This window comes from Vulpes lagopus, chromosome 12 (assembly GCF_018345385.1).
Source record: "Vulpes lagopus strain Blue_001 chromosome 12, ASM1834538v1, whole genome shotgun sequence".
Taxonomy (NCBI): Eukaryota; Metazoa; Chordata; class Mammalia; order Carnivora; family Canidae; genus Vulpes; species Vulpes lagopus.
Genome location: NC_054835.1, coordinates 82,271,113 through 82,288,290, shown reverse-complemented (window position 1 = coordinate 82,288,290; position 17,178 = coordinate 82,271,113). Strand labels below are relative to the sequence as shown.

Genomic DNA, 17,178 nt, shown 5'->3' with positions numbered 1-17,178 from the left:
CTCTGCCATACACAGAGGAGACAACACTTGCTGGCATCCTTGGAGCCTATCTAAAATTTACCACCAAGCTCCCTAAGCACCATCCTGTCTCTGCTGGGGAAATTGGACTGTGGTCCACAGCAATGGACTCAGACTATGGGGCAGCAAAACCTTCAGAGTCTTCCCAGAATACTGGGGAATCAAAAATGAAGAATTGCTGAAGTTCCCAACAGCACTACTGAAGCCTCTCAGCCATGCTCAGTAACAGAGGAAGAAAATTCCTGGTCTCTAGGGCTTCTATTCAAACTAATACATTCAGTATTGTATTGAATGAGTTTTCTCAATCAGTGGTATTGAGAGGTTGAGAAAGCAAGTGGCATGGGAGGTACATAGAGCAGATGGCAGTGTCTAGTTGTAATGGAGCAAAGTTTAGAACAGAATTTGGGCCCCAGAAAGAGGACACAGAAACAAGGTATTTTCTTCCTCCTTCACAGAACAGCTTTCTCCCTTTACAGGGAAGCGACTGTCAGCAAGCATCATAAGTACCGTTTAGTCAGGACCCAGGCCATAATGTAGTCTAATCTGGAACTGGGTGGGGATGGCAGGATAAGCAAGATGAGAAGGCAATCTCTAGTAGTAATATGGGAGTCCAGGGGTACAGTTTGGAGCAGCCACACTAAGCTTTAAGTGTCTTTAAAGCCTTGGTCTTATCTTAAACTTTCAATAGAATATGCTTATATACATGTACTTTAATAGAATATCTTTTCTATTAAAAATAATAATGAAATGAGAATTTTTAACATCTATATTCTGGAATAAAATAAACTTTCAGGGAAGATGATTCCCGTTTTTCTCTTGCAATTCCCCACACTCATTGGCACACTGTTTCGTATATGTAGGTGTATTCAGGCCTCTATTTGAGAGTCAGACATATAGTGAAGGCCCAGGCAAACTGGTAGGCAGTCCCCAGGACACTTCATGGAGGATATCAATGGTTGTGCAGAACCAGGCAGAGCAAGGCATTTGGTAGCTGCATGAGGATCAAGTTTGGGGAGGAGGACTTCAGTCCTTGGAAGTTCTGACAAGAGGAAGTCAGGACCTTAAAATTCTGAGGACTGAAAGTACCAAGTTAAGAATAGGAGGTATCAAGGCAAGGACAACCACTAGAATCAGGGAGCCAAACTGGATGGTTATTACATTGATAGCCTTCAATAAATCATACTTCCTGGTATTCACATCCTTGTGTCATATCTTCCCTTGAATCTGAGCTGCCCTGAGGCCTGGCAAAAGTAATGCTGTGTTAGATCTATGACTAAGTCTTCAAAAGGTCCACAATTCTGCTATTGCACTCTGGGGGAAACTAGTCAAAATGTAAGAAACCTGACCACTGTGGACCACCTCACTGTGAGGAAGCCCAAACTGGCCACATGGAGAGGAACCCAGGAATCCTTCCAACAGAGGTGCCCTTGGCTGGCTGCCCCACTTGAGTATCAATCTGCCAGCTGTGTGAGTGAGCCATCTTGGAAGATAACACCACATGAGGCAGAATCATGCTGTCCCTGCCAAGCCATAGACAAAATGAAGAATCATAAGCAAGTTTTCCAGTTCTGCATGTAGGCATCTTAGGAGTTGCCACTCTGTCCTAAGAACAAGTAAAAAGCTGAACAGACTAAAAAATCAACAACTCTTCTTGGATCCATAGGAAAGGGGAGGACACAAGGCAAACTGCCATCTCCAAGATTGGAGAGATCAATAGGAGAATACAGAGAATAACTATTGGAGCAGAGACTCCCAGGCAGATACCACCATGGGAACCAGCATCTGGATAGGAAAATCTGAATTGTAATTGAGGAATTGCTGGAGACTAAGTACAGACAACTCTGAGTTAAAGGCTGCAGGGGGATCCAGTCTTAGGAGGCTCCCCACAATACTGTGAGATTTAGCTCTAAGTGCTCAACCAGATTCCCAGAGTAAATATAGGAGAAAAATCTCATGTATCCAGTAGGGAGAGAGGAAAAGGAACCACTTTTAAATAGCCAGAGCACTCTGTTCTTAACAAGACCTGCCCTCAGGAGAGACTAGTTAACCTGCTAAGGTATTATTAGAGCCCAACTGACTTTCAGGAAGGGAAATAACCCAAAATCAGCTTTTCTAGTCTTTCATATGAGAGAAGGGAAGTACCCAATTCCAGCCCACTCTAGCATACTTGCCCTAAAAGGGGACCAAAAACAACAACAACAACAACAACAAAATCTGAGAAATACTTGTGAAGTTCATAGTCCAGAGATACAGACTCACTGAAGGATTGGACCCAAACACAGAATCATAGGATCATTAGAATGCTCCCTCCTGACCTTATACTTCACCACCACATTACTAAAGTCCTATTTACAGCAGTTTCTTTTACCCAGTATATCATGCCCAGCTATTAAAAAAAAACATACAAAGCACACCAAAAGGAAAAAAAAAAACATTTTGAAGAGACAGAGTCATCATCAGAAACAGGGATGTTAGAATTATTAGACACGGAATTTAAAACAATGATGAGTAAGATGTTAAGGGCTCTAATGGATAAAGTAGACTGCATGCAAACCAGATGGGCAATGTAAGCAGAGAGATGGAAATCCTAAGAAAGAACCAAAAGAAATGCTGAGATTTAAAAAAAAAGGAAAAAAACAAGAAAAACCTACTGTCAGCAAAACAAAGAATAATTTTGATGGGCTTATTAGTAGACTGGACACAACTGAGGAAAGAATCTCTGAGCCTGAGGATACATTAATAAAATCCTCAAAAGCCATAAAGCAAAGAGAGTAAAAGACTGAAGAATCTTAAGCAAATAAATGATCGTTGTTTAAACTGAGTTTCAGGGAGAATGGGTAATGAAGCACCCTGTGAAGACAGCCTCACAGAGCTACCTGGAAAATAGAGTCCAAGTGGGAGAGAGGACATCTCGATGCTTCCCGGGCTATTAATCTCAGGCTCCAAAAATTCTGCCTGAGAAGTTCCAGGGCAGGGAACTCAAAAGGGCTCTACTGCTCTCACTCATTTCCAAATGAGAACAGCCCAAATTTCTACAGACACCATCGTGGTAGACATGGAGGTTCAACAAGCAACTTACTGTAACTGACAAGCAATACAAACCTCTGGCCTTGTCGACTGCTGGTGTTCAGAGCTTACTCGTTACCACGACATTCTCCACACCACACGTCCACCTGCATCGGAGTGGTCTCGAGCTGTCTCTGTCTGCAGTGCCCAACACACAAGTACACACATGCAGGTGCTTAATAGCCCATGGAGGACAGTGGTAGCAGAGACCATGACTTCTGGTTGGTTGGGGTCAGTCAACACCAGCTATGAAGCAACGATGGTAAAGGAAGTGTTATTTACAATTCCAGCTAGGGAGACCTGGGTGGCTCAGTGGTTGAGCGTCTGCTTTTGGCTCAGGGTGTGATCCCATCTGCTCTCAGTGGTTTGAGTCCCGCATGGGGCTCCCCATAGGGAGCCTGCTTCTCCCTCTGCCTGTGTCTCTGCCTCTCTCTGTGTCTCTCATGAATAAATAAATAAAATCTTAAAAAAAAAATAAAAATTCCAACTAGGCATACAACTGGTAAAGCTATGTGGGACAAGACATGAGGACTTTCTTTTCTTCTCACTATGCAAGAGCTGTGAACAACTGCAAAAGAGAGAGCAATCATCAACAGTCCATATTATAGGATGCAAAGTTTTGGAGGAAATATGGAAGATCTGTTCATCCCCCTGCATCCAGGCAGAACCAACCCCACTCCCCAACCTTTCTATACAAACCACTTCGAGAAAAGCACTAGGCATTATCCAGGAGATAGCATCCATCCAGCTGAACCTGCTGTAACTGCTAAAACCAACAGGAGCCTTAGCCACAGGATGCCACTTCCATTGCCATGGAAATAGACAGGCTTTGGGCAAATTCAAAGTACATGCTTAAAAATAATTTTGCAGCTTCCTTTGAACCAAGATATATCGTCAGCTGATATACATTTTAGAGCCCCCGTTGACATGTGCCTGGAGAAGGGGCGGATTAATAATAGCTTACATTTCTTTAGTGCTTTTCATCCCAAAGGATCCCAAACAAGAGAAATAAGCTGAATCTTTTCGTCTTGTTTAAAGGAAAAACCCTAGTGAATTTCAAAGCAATCCTAAATACTAGAACTAATTACAAAGAAACTCACTTTTTTAAAGTGTCAGGACGTAATTATTATTTTCTAAAACTTGAATAGTATCCACATTGCTCCTGAGAGCTTACAAAGAAATACCACCATCACCGTCTCAGAAGGCTATCATCTCTTTCCAACAAAGACAACAGTTGCAGTGCCAGGAGATTTAGAGACATTATGGGTTGAAGAGATAAAAATAATAATAATAATTAACAATGGCACAGGAAGCTCCATCTGGAGCATCTGATAACACAGTAGGAGATGGATACAGATGGGAAAAGGTGGGTGGCACAGGGTAGAGCTTGTCCCAATCTCATGGGCATGGGACCCCAGACATACTCGATTAGGGTGAGTGAGGCTTGGTTCTTTCTACTCCTCGTAGATTCCAATAGAACTCCTCAGGCCAGAGCCAGCATGGTTTACCGGTGTCCGGGAAATCTGGGCTCTAGATCACAGTATTATTCTATCTGGCATCATGACAAAGTCGATAATACATTTACCAGTGTTTGATAATCCTGGATTAATATAGCTTTTCATTCTCTAAAGTACAGATTCTTTCTTAGCTTTAACCTAATCAATTTGCATATACTTCCACATAGTCATTCCAGGCACAAGGCTGAGCGTTCTGCCCTGATTGACAGTTAATTAGAACCTTCAGATGTCGGCAGGTGTCGAGATGAAAAAACATCATAAACCCAGTTACAGCACTAACAATGGCTTTTTAATAATCCGTCTAAATCATGCAGTTCCCAACTCTCTCACGCCTTTAGGATGAGTAGCTGCTCGATCCTGGAGGACTGCTGAGCAAGGAGGACCTCTGCTGTTAAAAAAGAAGCAACGTCTACAGAGGGACAGGTACAGTGCCCTTCTGAAAAGGAAAACCCAAAGGAGCTTCCACTAGGATGCTCACAAGGAACTCAGAATTTTTTTCTTTTTTTATCAGTTTGTTTTCCGTCCACAGAGATGTCAAACTGGCGGGAGATGGACAGACACACCCCCACCCTCCCATCTGCCATTGTTAGTGAATATGGTCTTTTGATGGATAAGAAAAGTAAGCGGTGGAGAAGATAAAATTATCTCATTTGGAAAGAGAATATGCTAATCACATCGGGACTCTAAATGAAGCCATTCTTTCCCTTTAGTGTCATAGTTTGAGATTTTAGTGTATACGCCTCACTTAATATTCATCCTGAGGACGATGTTCTCAGCACAGGATAGGTGTATAAAGGGAAGAACTTTCTCCCAGTGTGTCACTGGGAAGAAAAAGGCTGTCATTACGACTGCCTTCACACATAGCCTCCCCCCAAAGAGGGTTTCATGAACTCCAAAGATATCTCCCCTTAACTTGATTTTTTTCCAAAAAAGGTACTGATTGTACAAATCTTCATAGGGTAACTATTATTTGCATAGACTTGTGTTAGGTGCTGTAGGGATACAAAAGTATAAGAGGGAGCCTTTGCCTTTGAGAAGCTGTAAAGTATGATTTACATTGCATTAAAACAAATAATACAATAAAAGAGAAGCCTTACAGTGTGCTATCACTTAGTGCTAACAACATATTAAAACAGTAAATATAAGGAGCACCTGGGAGGCTCAGGTGGTTATGCATCCGACTCTTGATTTTGGCTCAGGTTATGCTCTCAGGGTTGTGAGACTGACCCTGTGTCAGACCTGCACTCAATGCAGAGACTGCTTGGGATTCTCACTCTTTCTCCCCTTCTGCCCCATAGTCTCTCTCTCTCTCAAATAAATACATAAATCTTTTTTTTTTAAGATTTTATTTATTTATTCATGAGAGACACAGAGAGAGAGGCAGAGACACAGGCAGAGGGAGAAGCAGGCTCCATACAGGGAGCCCGATGTGGGATTCAATCCTCGGACTCCAGGATCACGCTCTGGGCCAAAAGCAGGCGCCAAGCCACTGAGCCACTCAGGGATCCCACATAAATCTTTTAAAAATAGTATTATTCATTTAACAAAATTAGAGAATTCTGAAAACTGAAAACGTCAAGGGAAGCTTTAAAAAAACAGATCCTTGAAGATAGATAAGATTTGAGTTAGCCATAAAAAAAGGAAATATTCCAAGTTGGAAGCTGAGGTAGGATTTACCTGGATAATGCCAGTGGGGTAGGAAAATAAAGGCTTGTTTTAGGGACTAGGAATAATTAATTCAGCCTAGCTCAAGAGATGGAGTCCTTTGGAGCCAAATTTTGAGGGTCATTAATGCCTAATTCAATGATACCCAGGTATTTGGAATTGTACATCTTATTAGAAAAGATTTTTTAAATTTTTTTATTAATGAGAGATACAGAGAGAGAGGGAGGGAGGCAGAGACACAGGCAGAGGGAGAAGCAGGCTCCATGCAGGGAGTCCGACGTGAGACTCAATCTCGGGTCCCCAGGATCATACCCTGGGCTAAAGGCAGCGCTAAACCGCTGAGCCACCGGGTATAAGTCCCATGTAAAGATTTTTGAGCACACTCCCCAATATGTATGTATGTATGTGTACATGTACATACATATGTATATCTATACACATATGTATAAGAAATCTATATTTTGTACTTTTATAACTATTTTATTTATAACTATTTTAAATAATGAAATAATATTTTAATATTTTTATTCTTTGTTTTTTATGGTATAAAATCCTTTATGTCATCTGTGAAAAAAAATATTTTTAATGAGAGCAATATGATTTAATACCCTTTTTGTTAATCTTTTTTTTTAAGATTTTATTTATTTATTCATGAGAGAGAGAGAGAGAGAGAGAGAGGCAGAGACACAGGCAGAGGGAGAAGCAGTCTCCATGCCGGGAACCCGACACAGGACTCGATTCCGGGTCTCCCGGTTCGTGCCCTGGGCCAAAGGCAGGCGCCGAACCACTGAGCCACCCAGGGATCCCCCCTTTTTGTTAATCTTTGAATAACACTTTATGACATAGCAATTCAAAATCTGGCTCTACACATTTTATTTTGATAATTGACTTTAGTGGCTGACATAGATGTCAAAAGATATCCAGTGGATTTTTTCTTTACTTTTAAATAAAGAAGGAATTGCAAAAGAATTTATCATTAAGCTCAGCAACATTCTATATTTTGTTAAGTGTCAAATGCTTTAAATACAAATAAAATATTAGTAGCCACTTGACTTCATTTTTTGAAGTTAGGGACCATGATGCTCACAAAGCTTAAGTGCAGGACTGTGCACCTGCATGAGCTTTTCCCCCACAATGTATATATCTAAAAAGGTTGCAGAGGTAAGATATTTTGGCTGTAACTAAGACAATGTTCTTTTCCACACTGATTTTTCCATTATATGTCCTTTGTGCTAGAGGGAATATAGGTGGATGCAACCATTTTTGGGATCTGAATAAGGGGAAGTAGAATTGGGAATACATTTAGCTTGGGTTTAGTGGAACGTCTTTCTGTGATTCTTAAGCTCTTCCATGTGTAGTTAGGTGATCACTAGCCAACCCAGTAGAAGTGCCTTCCAGGAATGTTCCTGCCCACTCTACTGACTCATGTGTGGTTGTGATGTGACATGCACAATCAGAGGTCATATAACAATATGAATCTCTTCTATGGCCAGTGTCACCCAGTGTCAAAAATATGTGGAAGTGAAGAGAAACAATGTGTGAAATTCTGGAACCAGAAGCTTATCTGTGAAAAATTCTTCCAGTCATCAGATATGTAACATTATAAGCAAACCATTGGGTTCTCATTAGAAATTCTTCTGTCACCATATTCATTTTTAAACAAATCATAGGTTTTTGTTTTCTCTTTATTGTATTCACATGAAACAGAATTTGTTATAATTCTTGTGTTTGTGAGGCACTGATTGTATAGCAATACTACAATCGGTATGTCTATGTGTGGAATCACATAGTTTATGTATGCCATCTATCAGAGTCTGTTGCATGTATCTTGTCCTGATGAAATCTGGAAGGACCAGATAAAGTGGTTTTTATTGTTTTGCTATGCAAAATAATAAACAATTGTTTAGCAAAACAATTAAAGAACAGGTGTTCCTATAACAGAACTCCTACACATTTGTTTATTTAATAGGCCAAAATATATAGCATAAGAATAATTTGATTATACAGTTATGTAGCTCACTGCAACATGAGGGCATTTTTAAAAAGCATTTGAATTTGCTCTGATCAATTGGTATTATTGGTTCAGAGAGCATTTCAAGTTAGTCTTTCTTACGTGACAAAATATTAACCTCCCCAAAATCTTGCAGCCCAAACATTCACATGATAAAAGTTTCTCCAAATTTGACTACAGTCCTAAAAATCTGTATAACACTATTAGTAGCAAATTATTGATAATAAAAACAAGTTTTGATCACTTATGCTAAAGTATGAGTACCCTTCTATTTTGTCTTTAGAAAATACTACAAAGTAATTATGGTACAAAGTAATTATGATACAAATACAATAAAGTATTCAAAGAAGATGTAGCTAAAAAAATAGTAAGATGCTATTATAGAGGCATGTCAGCAGTTCATCTATAAAAACGCTGTTATTTTTCTGGATTTTATGTTGTTTGTGGTATTTTCTGCTTTTTAAGCTGAGTAATTTGTTGTGATTTCTTCTCATTCTAAATAAATGTTCACTTTCACTCTTGACTTTGCATTTACCATTTTGTGTTTTTTTCCTTAAAGAATCCTCCAAAACTAACTGAAGTTCAAGCTCCACAAAATTGGAATATGTCCTTTTTAGGTGCACAGTTCACACATCTTGCTAATTTAATGGCTTTGTACTATCACTAACTAAAATCTCAAATACAATAAACGCTTAAAGTGAAATGTATTGTTAAATATAAGAACATGAATTTTTGTTTCAAATTGTCATTTCAGTAATTTTGAATCTTTTCGATCAAATTGTTGTCAGATCTTATTAGTTGCACTATTTTTACTACATAATATGGCTTACAAAGCATTTACATTAAGAACTGAAGTAATAGCTTGACTTTTTTTTTTTAAGATTTTATTTATTTATTCATGAGAGACACAGACAAAGAGAGAGAAACAGAGACACAGGCAGAGGGAGAAGCAGGCTCCATGCAGGAGCCTGACATAGGACTAGATTCCGGGTCTCTAGTAACAGGCCCTGGGCTGAAGGCGGCTCTAAACCGCTGAGCCGCTCGGGCTGCCCCTTGACCGTTTTTTTATTGTTCTCTTACATGTGCAGTTACCATTCTCTTCAATCTGCTTTCTTTCCTAAATCTTCTTAAGCCTCTTTCATATTCATGAAACCATACAATCAATAAATCATAACTAGATGCATCTAAATAGAAAAACATCAAAATATGCTGGAAGTTAACCCAAAAAATAAGGGAACAACTGCTATACTCTACTTTGAAACTTAATTACTTCAAGATATCTCAGGTATCGTGAGAGGTGAGTGGTACGATCATGTGACATACAGTCTGAAAGGCAGTTCTTGTATCAATCGGTATATGAGACATTTATTTTCTTTTTTACCTAAAAATATATATATTTCTTTATGTAGTATAGGGATAGGAACAAAAAGTTCTGCTATATTCTTCCAGTTGTCTTTTACACGCCCTTGGTTGTACCCACCTCACTTTGGAGATTACTGGCTGAGTTAGTAGGTTTGAATCTCTCTTAGAAAAAAAGCATTGAGGGCATCCCGGGTGGCTCAGCAGTTTAGCACCACCTTCAGCCCAGGGTAATCCCTGGGATTACCCAGGATCGAGTCCCGCATCCGGCTGCTTGCATGGAGCCTGCTTCTCCCTCTGCCTCTCTCTCTCTCTCTGTGTGTCTCTCATGAATAAGTAAATAAAATCTTTTTTTAAAAAAAATTGATATTAAAAAAAATTGATATTTGAGCAGGGTAGAGACACTAAAGTGATACTTTTGGAAAATTAGTTTATTGATGCTATCCAAGATGGATTGAACAGTGGAATTTGAAGGTAGAAAGATGAGTTAGGAGGCCAGTGCAATAACTCAAAACTGAAAGGTTGTAATGAAAATTAGTAGTGTGGAAATGAGAATAAGAAAAAAGAAACAAAAGCAATTGACCTGATAAAAGACAATGAACAGAATTTACTATGTACTCACTTTCCAGACAGGTTTTAAAGTTGTGGGTAGGCCTAGGACATTTGATGAACTGGTATGTGTCCTATGGTTACATCATACATCAAATTACCAGACTGTCTGTATGTCCTCTGGGAAAGCAGGGGGTTAAAATGCCACAACCACACAAATAAACATGCTAGTGAAATTAAAGCAGTGCATACAACATATGGGACTCAGCTGCCTAATTAAAATCTTAGTGAGCCAACAACGGCCTAAAACCATAAGAGCTCAGTGACTGCCAAAAGAAAGCAGCAAATTACACAGAGTAGAAACATCTCAAATTTGTCCCAATTGACACTGTCAACCAAAAATTGGCAAAATTTTAAATACCACTTCAAAACAGCTCAGTCAAAAATATCCAAAAGTTATATCAAATTTTAGACCCAAATAATGATTTGTCACAAACATCTGGAACAGTATATAAGACCATTTACCATGAGAAAGAATACCATCTCACACTACTTCAAAATGTCTATATTATTAAATACATATTTTGCATTTATTTTATTCTTATTAATATTTTAGAGTATATACCCAGGGGTTAGTTTAATTTAATAAATTTAATTTTAAAAAATAATAAATTTAATTTAGTGCATACCCAGGGTTAAATATTAAATGAAATACCTCTAATAAAATCTTTGTCTTGTCCTACAACTACTCAGCCTCCCAATCCTTCTCTCTCTAATCATATTTAAATAATTTAATGACTATATAAAAATCTTTAGAAAAATATATTTTTGCCTTTAACATCTTTGGTCATGATATTTTTGCTTTGCACTATGGGAAATGAAGATTTTTCTATTTTATACCACTTCCAACCTAGTTTCCCCCACTCTACACAATAGCCCCATGTCCAGGGGTATGTTGGAGCCTACTTGTGCCAACTTGCAAAAGCTAATTGTTTTAGGAATTTTACAAGCCAATTAAATGTTAAATATAGCCATTATTAAAAATTAAATTACATGAACTTATAACTAAATAAATTATATTAAAAGTAAAGATAATGCGGGGCACCTGGGTGGCCCAGTTTGGTTAAGCATCTGACTTGGTTTCAGCTCAGGTCCTGATCTCTTAGGTCATGAGATTGAGCCCGGAGTCAGCCTCTGTGCTTAGCAGGAGTCTGCTTGGATATTCTTTTCCTCTGCCTCTTCCCTAGCTCTCTCTCTTTTTTTCTCTCTCAAATAAATGAATAAATATTTTTTATAAAGTAATGAACATCAAAATTTAAACTTCCTAATTATGTTACTACATTTTGCTATTATCTATGCTGTTGAAGTTACTTACATTTAATGTAACTGTATGGTAGAAATACTATACGATGCTATGCTACCACCTGTAGCTTCCCAACTCTGTGTTCAGTGGCACATTAATAGCTTGATATTGATGATGATGGAAGCATTTCACTGTTGCAATCAGCAGATTACAAATCTGGGCTTTGATTTATTGGTCGGTTAATTGTCTAGACTTTAGACTCAGGAAAATAATGGAGAAAAGCTTAATAGTTTAGGTATAACTTAAAGTATATTACATTTCTACCCATTACATCGTGAACAGAACAAAAAATGAAGGAGTACTTTTCCGGTATTCATTTCAGCAAAGAAGTTGTTTATCTCATTAGCAAATGAGTGCAGTTCTGACATATGTCTTCATTGTTTCATTTTTCTTACTTTTTTTTAAAGAGTTATTTTATTTATTTGAGAAACAGAGCACAAGCAGGAGGGGCAGAGGGAGAGTGAGAGGGAATCTCAAGCAGATTCCACACTCAGCACAGTCTGATGCAGGGTTTGATCTCATGGCCCTGAGATCATGACCTGAGCCAGACTCAAGAGTTGGATGCTTAACGAGTGGACCACCCAGGTACCCTCATTTTTCTTACCTGTTAAGATAAAAGAAAATTCAACATACATATCAGAAGTGTATTTATTTGTCAGTCACAACCATAAGTTAGCTATGGTTCCAAGAATTCAGCAAAACTCAACAAAAGCACAATGTGAGAATCAATGACTTTATAGAACTTACTATACAGAGTCTTGTATATTTCGTTATTTGTAAATGGTGGGCTACATATATATCCTTTATACAAGTAAAAGTCATCATAAATGTATGTATGTATGTAGATATATGTGTATTTTAGAGTAATTTGTTAAATGTTTACCAGCACACTATTGGTTGTATTTTAAATAAGTTTATAAATAATATTTGCATATAAATATTGTTCACTGAAGAAACAGACGTTTCTTTCTTGGATACATGTTTTTCCTGAAGTTTCGAATTGCCTTCTTTTTCCTTCTTGTAAAATCTTTATTGTAATTATTCTCCATTTTTATATCTAAAAACTCCATTGAATCAGTAATATTATGCTGTGTCTTAGAGGTATGGGGAGAAATAACCTTCCGAGCCCTCTGGCATTTTACTGCAATTTGAATACATGCTAGGCCTCTGGCAAAAGAGTTACCCTGGGACTTGATGACTCCTTTAAATTTTATATCTTAAATCGTCTTTCTTACGTTTCTTCTTTTGTTTTGCTAGAAAACTTCCTCAATAAATTTCTTAAAATAAATTTAAGAAATTCTCTCACAGTATGTGAGAGATAAATTTCTTGAACTCTTGGACATCTTAAAAATCTTTATTCTGTTAACAGTTTTATTGATAGTTGGTTAGGTATAGAATTCTAAGTTTGAAATAATTTTCTCTCAAATTTTAGAGTTACTCCTCTATTGCCTTCAAGCAATAGGTTGCCTTAAGAAATTCAGTGACACTTTGAGTACTTCCTCTTTGAAAGTAATCTAAATTTTCTTTTTGGAAATTTAAAATATTTTCTCTTTTTCCCAAGCATATTGCAGTGCAATACCTATGTGCCTTAGTATGAGTCTTGCATTCGGCTCCCAAGAACCTGAACGTGGGGGCCAACATTTTCACTGGCCATCTGGACCCAGAGACTGATGAGAAGCTGCTTTATGATACTTTCAGCGCCTTCGGGGTCATCTTACAAACCCCTAAGATTATGCGGGACCTGATACAGGCAACTCCAAAGGTTATGCCTTTATTAATTTTGCTTCATTTGACGCTTCGGATGCAGCTATTGAGGCCCTGAACCGGCAGGGTCTCTGCAGCCGCCCCATCACCGTGTCCTGTGCCTTCAAGGGCTCCGAGGGGGAGCGCCTGGGCTCGGCAGCTGACCGACTTCCAGCCGCCCAGGACCCCCTCCCGCAGGCTGACCGCCCTCATCAGCTGTTTGCAGATGCACCCCCTCCACCTTCAGCCCCCAGTCCTGTCCATCATCGTTGGGGTCTGGGCTCCCTCCACCAGGCATGCCTCCCCCTGGGTCCTTCCCACCCCCAGTGCCGCCTCCTGGAGCCCTTCCACCTGGGATACCCCCAGCCATGCCCCCGCCACCTATGCCTCCTGGGGCTGGAGGACACGGTCCACCATCAGCAGGAACCCCAGGGGCAGACATCCTGGACATGGACACTCGCAGCCTCACCCATTCCCACCGAGTGGGACGCCCCATCTAGGGATGTCTCAGATGCAGTTGGCCCACCATGGCCCTCATGGCCTAGGACACCCACATGCTGGGCCCCCAGGCTCTGGGGGGGCAGCCACCACCCCCGACCACCACCTGGAATGCCTCATCCTGGCCCTCCTCCGATGAGCATGCCCCCTCGAGGGCCTCCTTTTGGATCTCCCATGGGTCACCCAGGTCCCATGCCTCCACATGGGATACTTGGACCTCCTCCACTAATACCTCCTCATGGATACACTGGACCTCCATGACCCCCACCCTACGGCTGCCAGTGGGGGCCCCTGCCTCCACCCAGACCCACCCGCGGGCCTCCAGTTCCCCCTCGTGGCCCACTCCGAGGCCCTCTTCCTCAGTAATTTCTAATTCTCTCACCTCCTGTTCTGTCTTATCTTTGTAATATCTTTTCAATTCCTTGGACCAATCAGATTTGCTGTAGCTCCCTAGAGCTAAGGCACTAATCCTTCTCAGGTCTTTTTTTTTTTTTTTTTAGTGTAATTTTCACAGGAGGTTTTATTATTATTTCTATGTTGGTCCTAAGTGTTTTGCAAATGCACGAGAAAATAAAACTAAACTCCTTCTTTATAAATAAATAAATAAATAAATAAATAAATAAATAAATAAATAAAATTAATTTTGTTTTGTCTTCTGAAATTCTCCGCAGTATTACTGTTCCTCCATATTTACATTGTCTATTTGTTTATTTCTGTCTCTTCTTTCACAAAGCAAACTTTCTACAATTTTTTGCTATTCCTTGGTTTCTATTCATATTGACAAGTGGCACACACACACATTTAAAAAATGGTTGGAAGTTCTGTATATAGTAACTGTTTTAACCAATGGATTTCTCTTTGTGGTGGGTAGGCAAGGACATGTCCACAGGAAGAGGGAAACACTAAGGCCAGCATGTAGAGATCTAGAAAAGTTCAAGTTCTTTTTTTCTTTTATATTTTAAGATTATTTATTTATTTATTTATTTGAGAGAGAGCTCATACACAGAGGGAGAGGTAGAGAGAGAAGCAGACTGCCCGCTGAGCAGCGAGCCTGATACAGGGCTCGATCCCAGGACTCTGAAATCATGGTCTGAGTCAAAGGCAGATGCTTAACCAACTGGGCCACCCAGGAGCCCCAGAAAGTTCAATTTCTTCAGGAAAGAAAGTTCTAATGGGGGAGTATGAGGAGTCATTTGCTGCTGGTGTTAGGCAATCAGTCTTTTCAAAGGCCCTACTCCTTACCTTCACTCTCCTCTTTATTTAGCATCTCTGAACCTGAAGCCTTTACAAAATTCTGTGGGCACAAATCAAATTTCTATAATTCTATGTCCTCTTTCGAAAACACTCAATGGTAAATTTACCATTATACCACTTAGCAACAGCAATTATCTCTGTTCCATCTACTTGCTGATTCCAGAATTATGCTGAAATCTTTCTGATTTCCAACAATGGCAGAAGGGGTTATTTAGACCACCCTCCCAATGAAAACAACCAGAATTTCCAGGTCAAATATTTGTTCAGTCTTCTTTAAAGCATCAAAGAGGTTACAAGATATTAAGCAATTACCAGGCCAAAATTGAAAGGAAAGCAGAGACCAGAGAGAGAAGCCAGCACAGAAGCAGTATTGCCTTGATGGCATTTGACAACCCAGGGGAATAAAATAAAGGCCCAGGACATAAGATTCCAATAGGAGAAGTTCTCTTCAGTAAATTAAGGTTCCAAAGGACTACAACTTCATAAAACAGGGGAGCATTATCACCTGGGTGGATCAAGGAACCTGGAGCCATGAACACAGTTAAGGTGATCCCAGGCTGGTATTCACTGCTGCCTCATAGAAGATATGCAGAACTTCTCTACAGATAGCAAACAGGAAAAATAAAAAGAAATTCAGACTGAAAGAGCAGCACTGCAAAGAAAACAATAAATTTCAAAAATCATAAAAGCTTCCAGAGATAAGAAAGAAATTAACTAAAAATAAGTAACAGGCAGTTAGCTTCTCAACAGCAACACTGGAAGCCAGAAGATAGTGGAATTATACCTTTAACATGCTAAAAGAGAATATTTGCCAACAGGAATTCTACAACTAGTAATTGTTCAAGAATAAAAGCATAATAAAGATATTTTAAGAAAAGCAAAACCAGAGACACTTCGCCACAAATAAATCTTCAGTAAAGGAAATTCTAAAGAGTATACTTCGAGCACAAGAAAAGTACTTCTAGATAGAATGCTAAAGAAGACAAAAGAAATAAAGAGCCAAATAAAGTGGTAAGTACATAGATAAATCTAAAAAGACATTTTTTATAAAATAACAATAGTAATATCCTTTGGGTTAATGAACTCATACAATAATACCACCTGTCCAAACAAGAATGATATATTTGAGGTTAAAGTGTTCTAAGGACCTTTATTGTCTAAGAAGACAATACAGGCATTGATTACTTTTAGACTTTGATTAATTAAATATTCATGTTGTAATTTCTAGGGAAACCACTAAAGGAATAGAAATAGAGCATACAATTTCCAAAAACAATTAAGGTAGAAATCAGTAACAAAAAGACAACTAGAAAATATGTTTGGAAGGTAAGAAATAAACTTTGAATTTTGCATTATTGAAGAGGAAATCATAATGGAAATGAGAAATTATTTCGAACTACAGTAGTTACTACATCAGAACTCTTCCATCTTGGAAAGGCTAGCAGTTCATCCTTAGAAAGGGAGATCCCTCTGCCACATTAGGAATGTGGGACTTCTCCCATTGGAGAATGGCACCCCACTCTCTGTGACATTGCAGAGTGTGAGGAGTTTTTATTACTTTCAGTTTAGAGAAGTCTCTAGAAGAAAAAAAGATGAACACATGTTTCAATCAGCCAGTTGTAGCAAAATTCCATTAAAACAGCTATAAGAACACAATCTGATGCACTATTTCTCCCTTTCTCCTTTCTTTAGGCTTTTCCATTTTTACCATATAAATAAACAAACAATCCCTACCCAGTTTTTTTTCTTTTCAAACACAAGACAGATTCATTTCCAAGCCATCTATATTGCTCAGAATTTTTGCTATTTTGAAAGACCTTCTAAGTACAAAAGTCCACTTCTTTTCATTATAGGATTTCATTTATACTTAAAATATTTTTATAAGCACCCTTAAATGCACTTTTAAAAAGTTCTTCCTCCATTAACCCAGGTAATAAAAACAGTTTTCTTACAGTGAAAACCAGCTGGTATCTACCTTCTGATTTATTTTTTCCTCTTTTACCCAACTGAAGTGAAACAATATTGTGGGTTAGAGAACAGATGCACAGAAAATAATTATAAAATTCTCAAGTATTAAGCATTGGGGGGCGGGGGGGGGGTATGGAGAGTGTATGGATATGTGTGTTGATCAATTT

At 38.9% G+C, this 17,178-nt stretch overlaps 1 pseudogene; it reads left to right on the top strand.

The window, feature by feature from the left end:
- The first annotated feature begins 4,384 nt into the window (after nucleotides 1–4,384).
- On the top strand, nucleotides 4,385–14,155 carry LOC121474091 (annotated as a pseudogene).
- The last annotated feature ends 3,023 nt before the right edge of the window (nucleotides 14,156–17,178 follow it).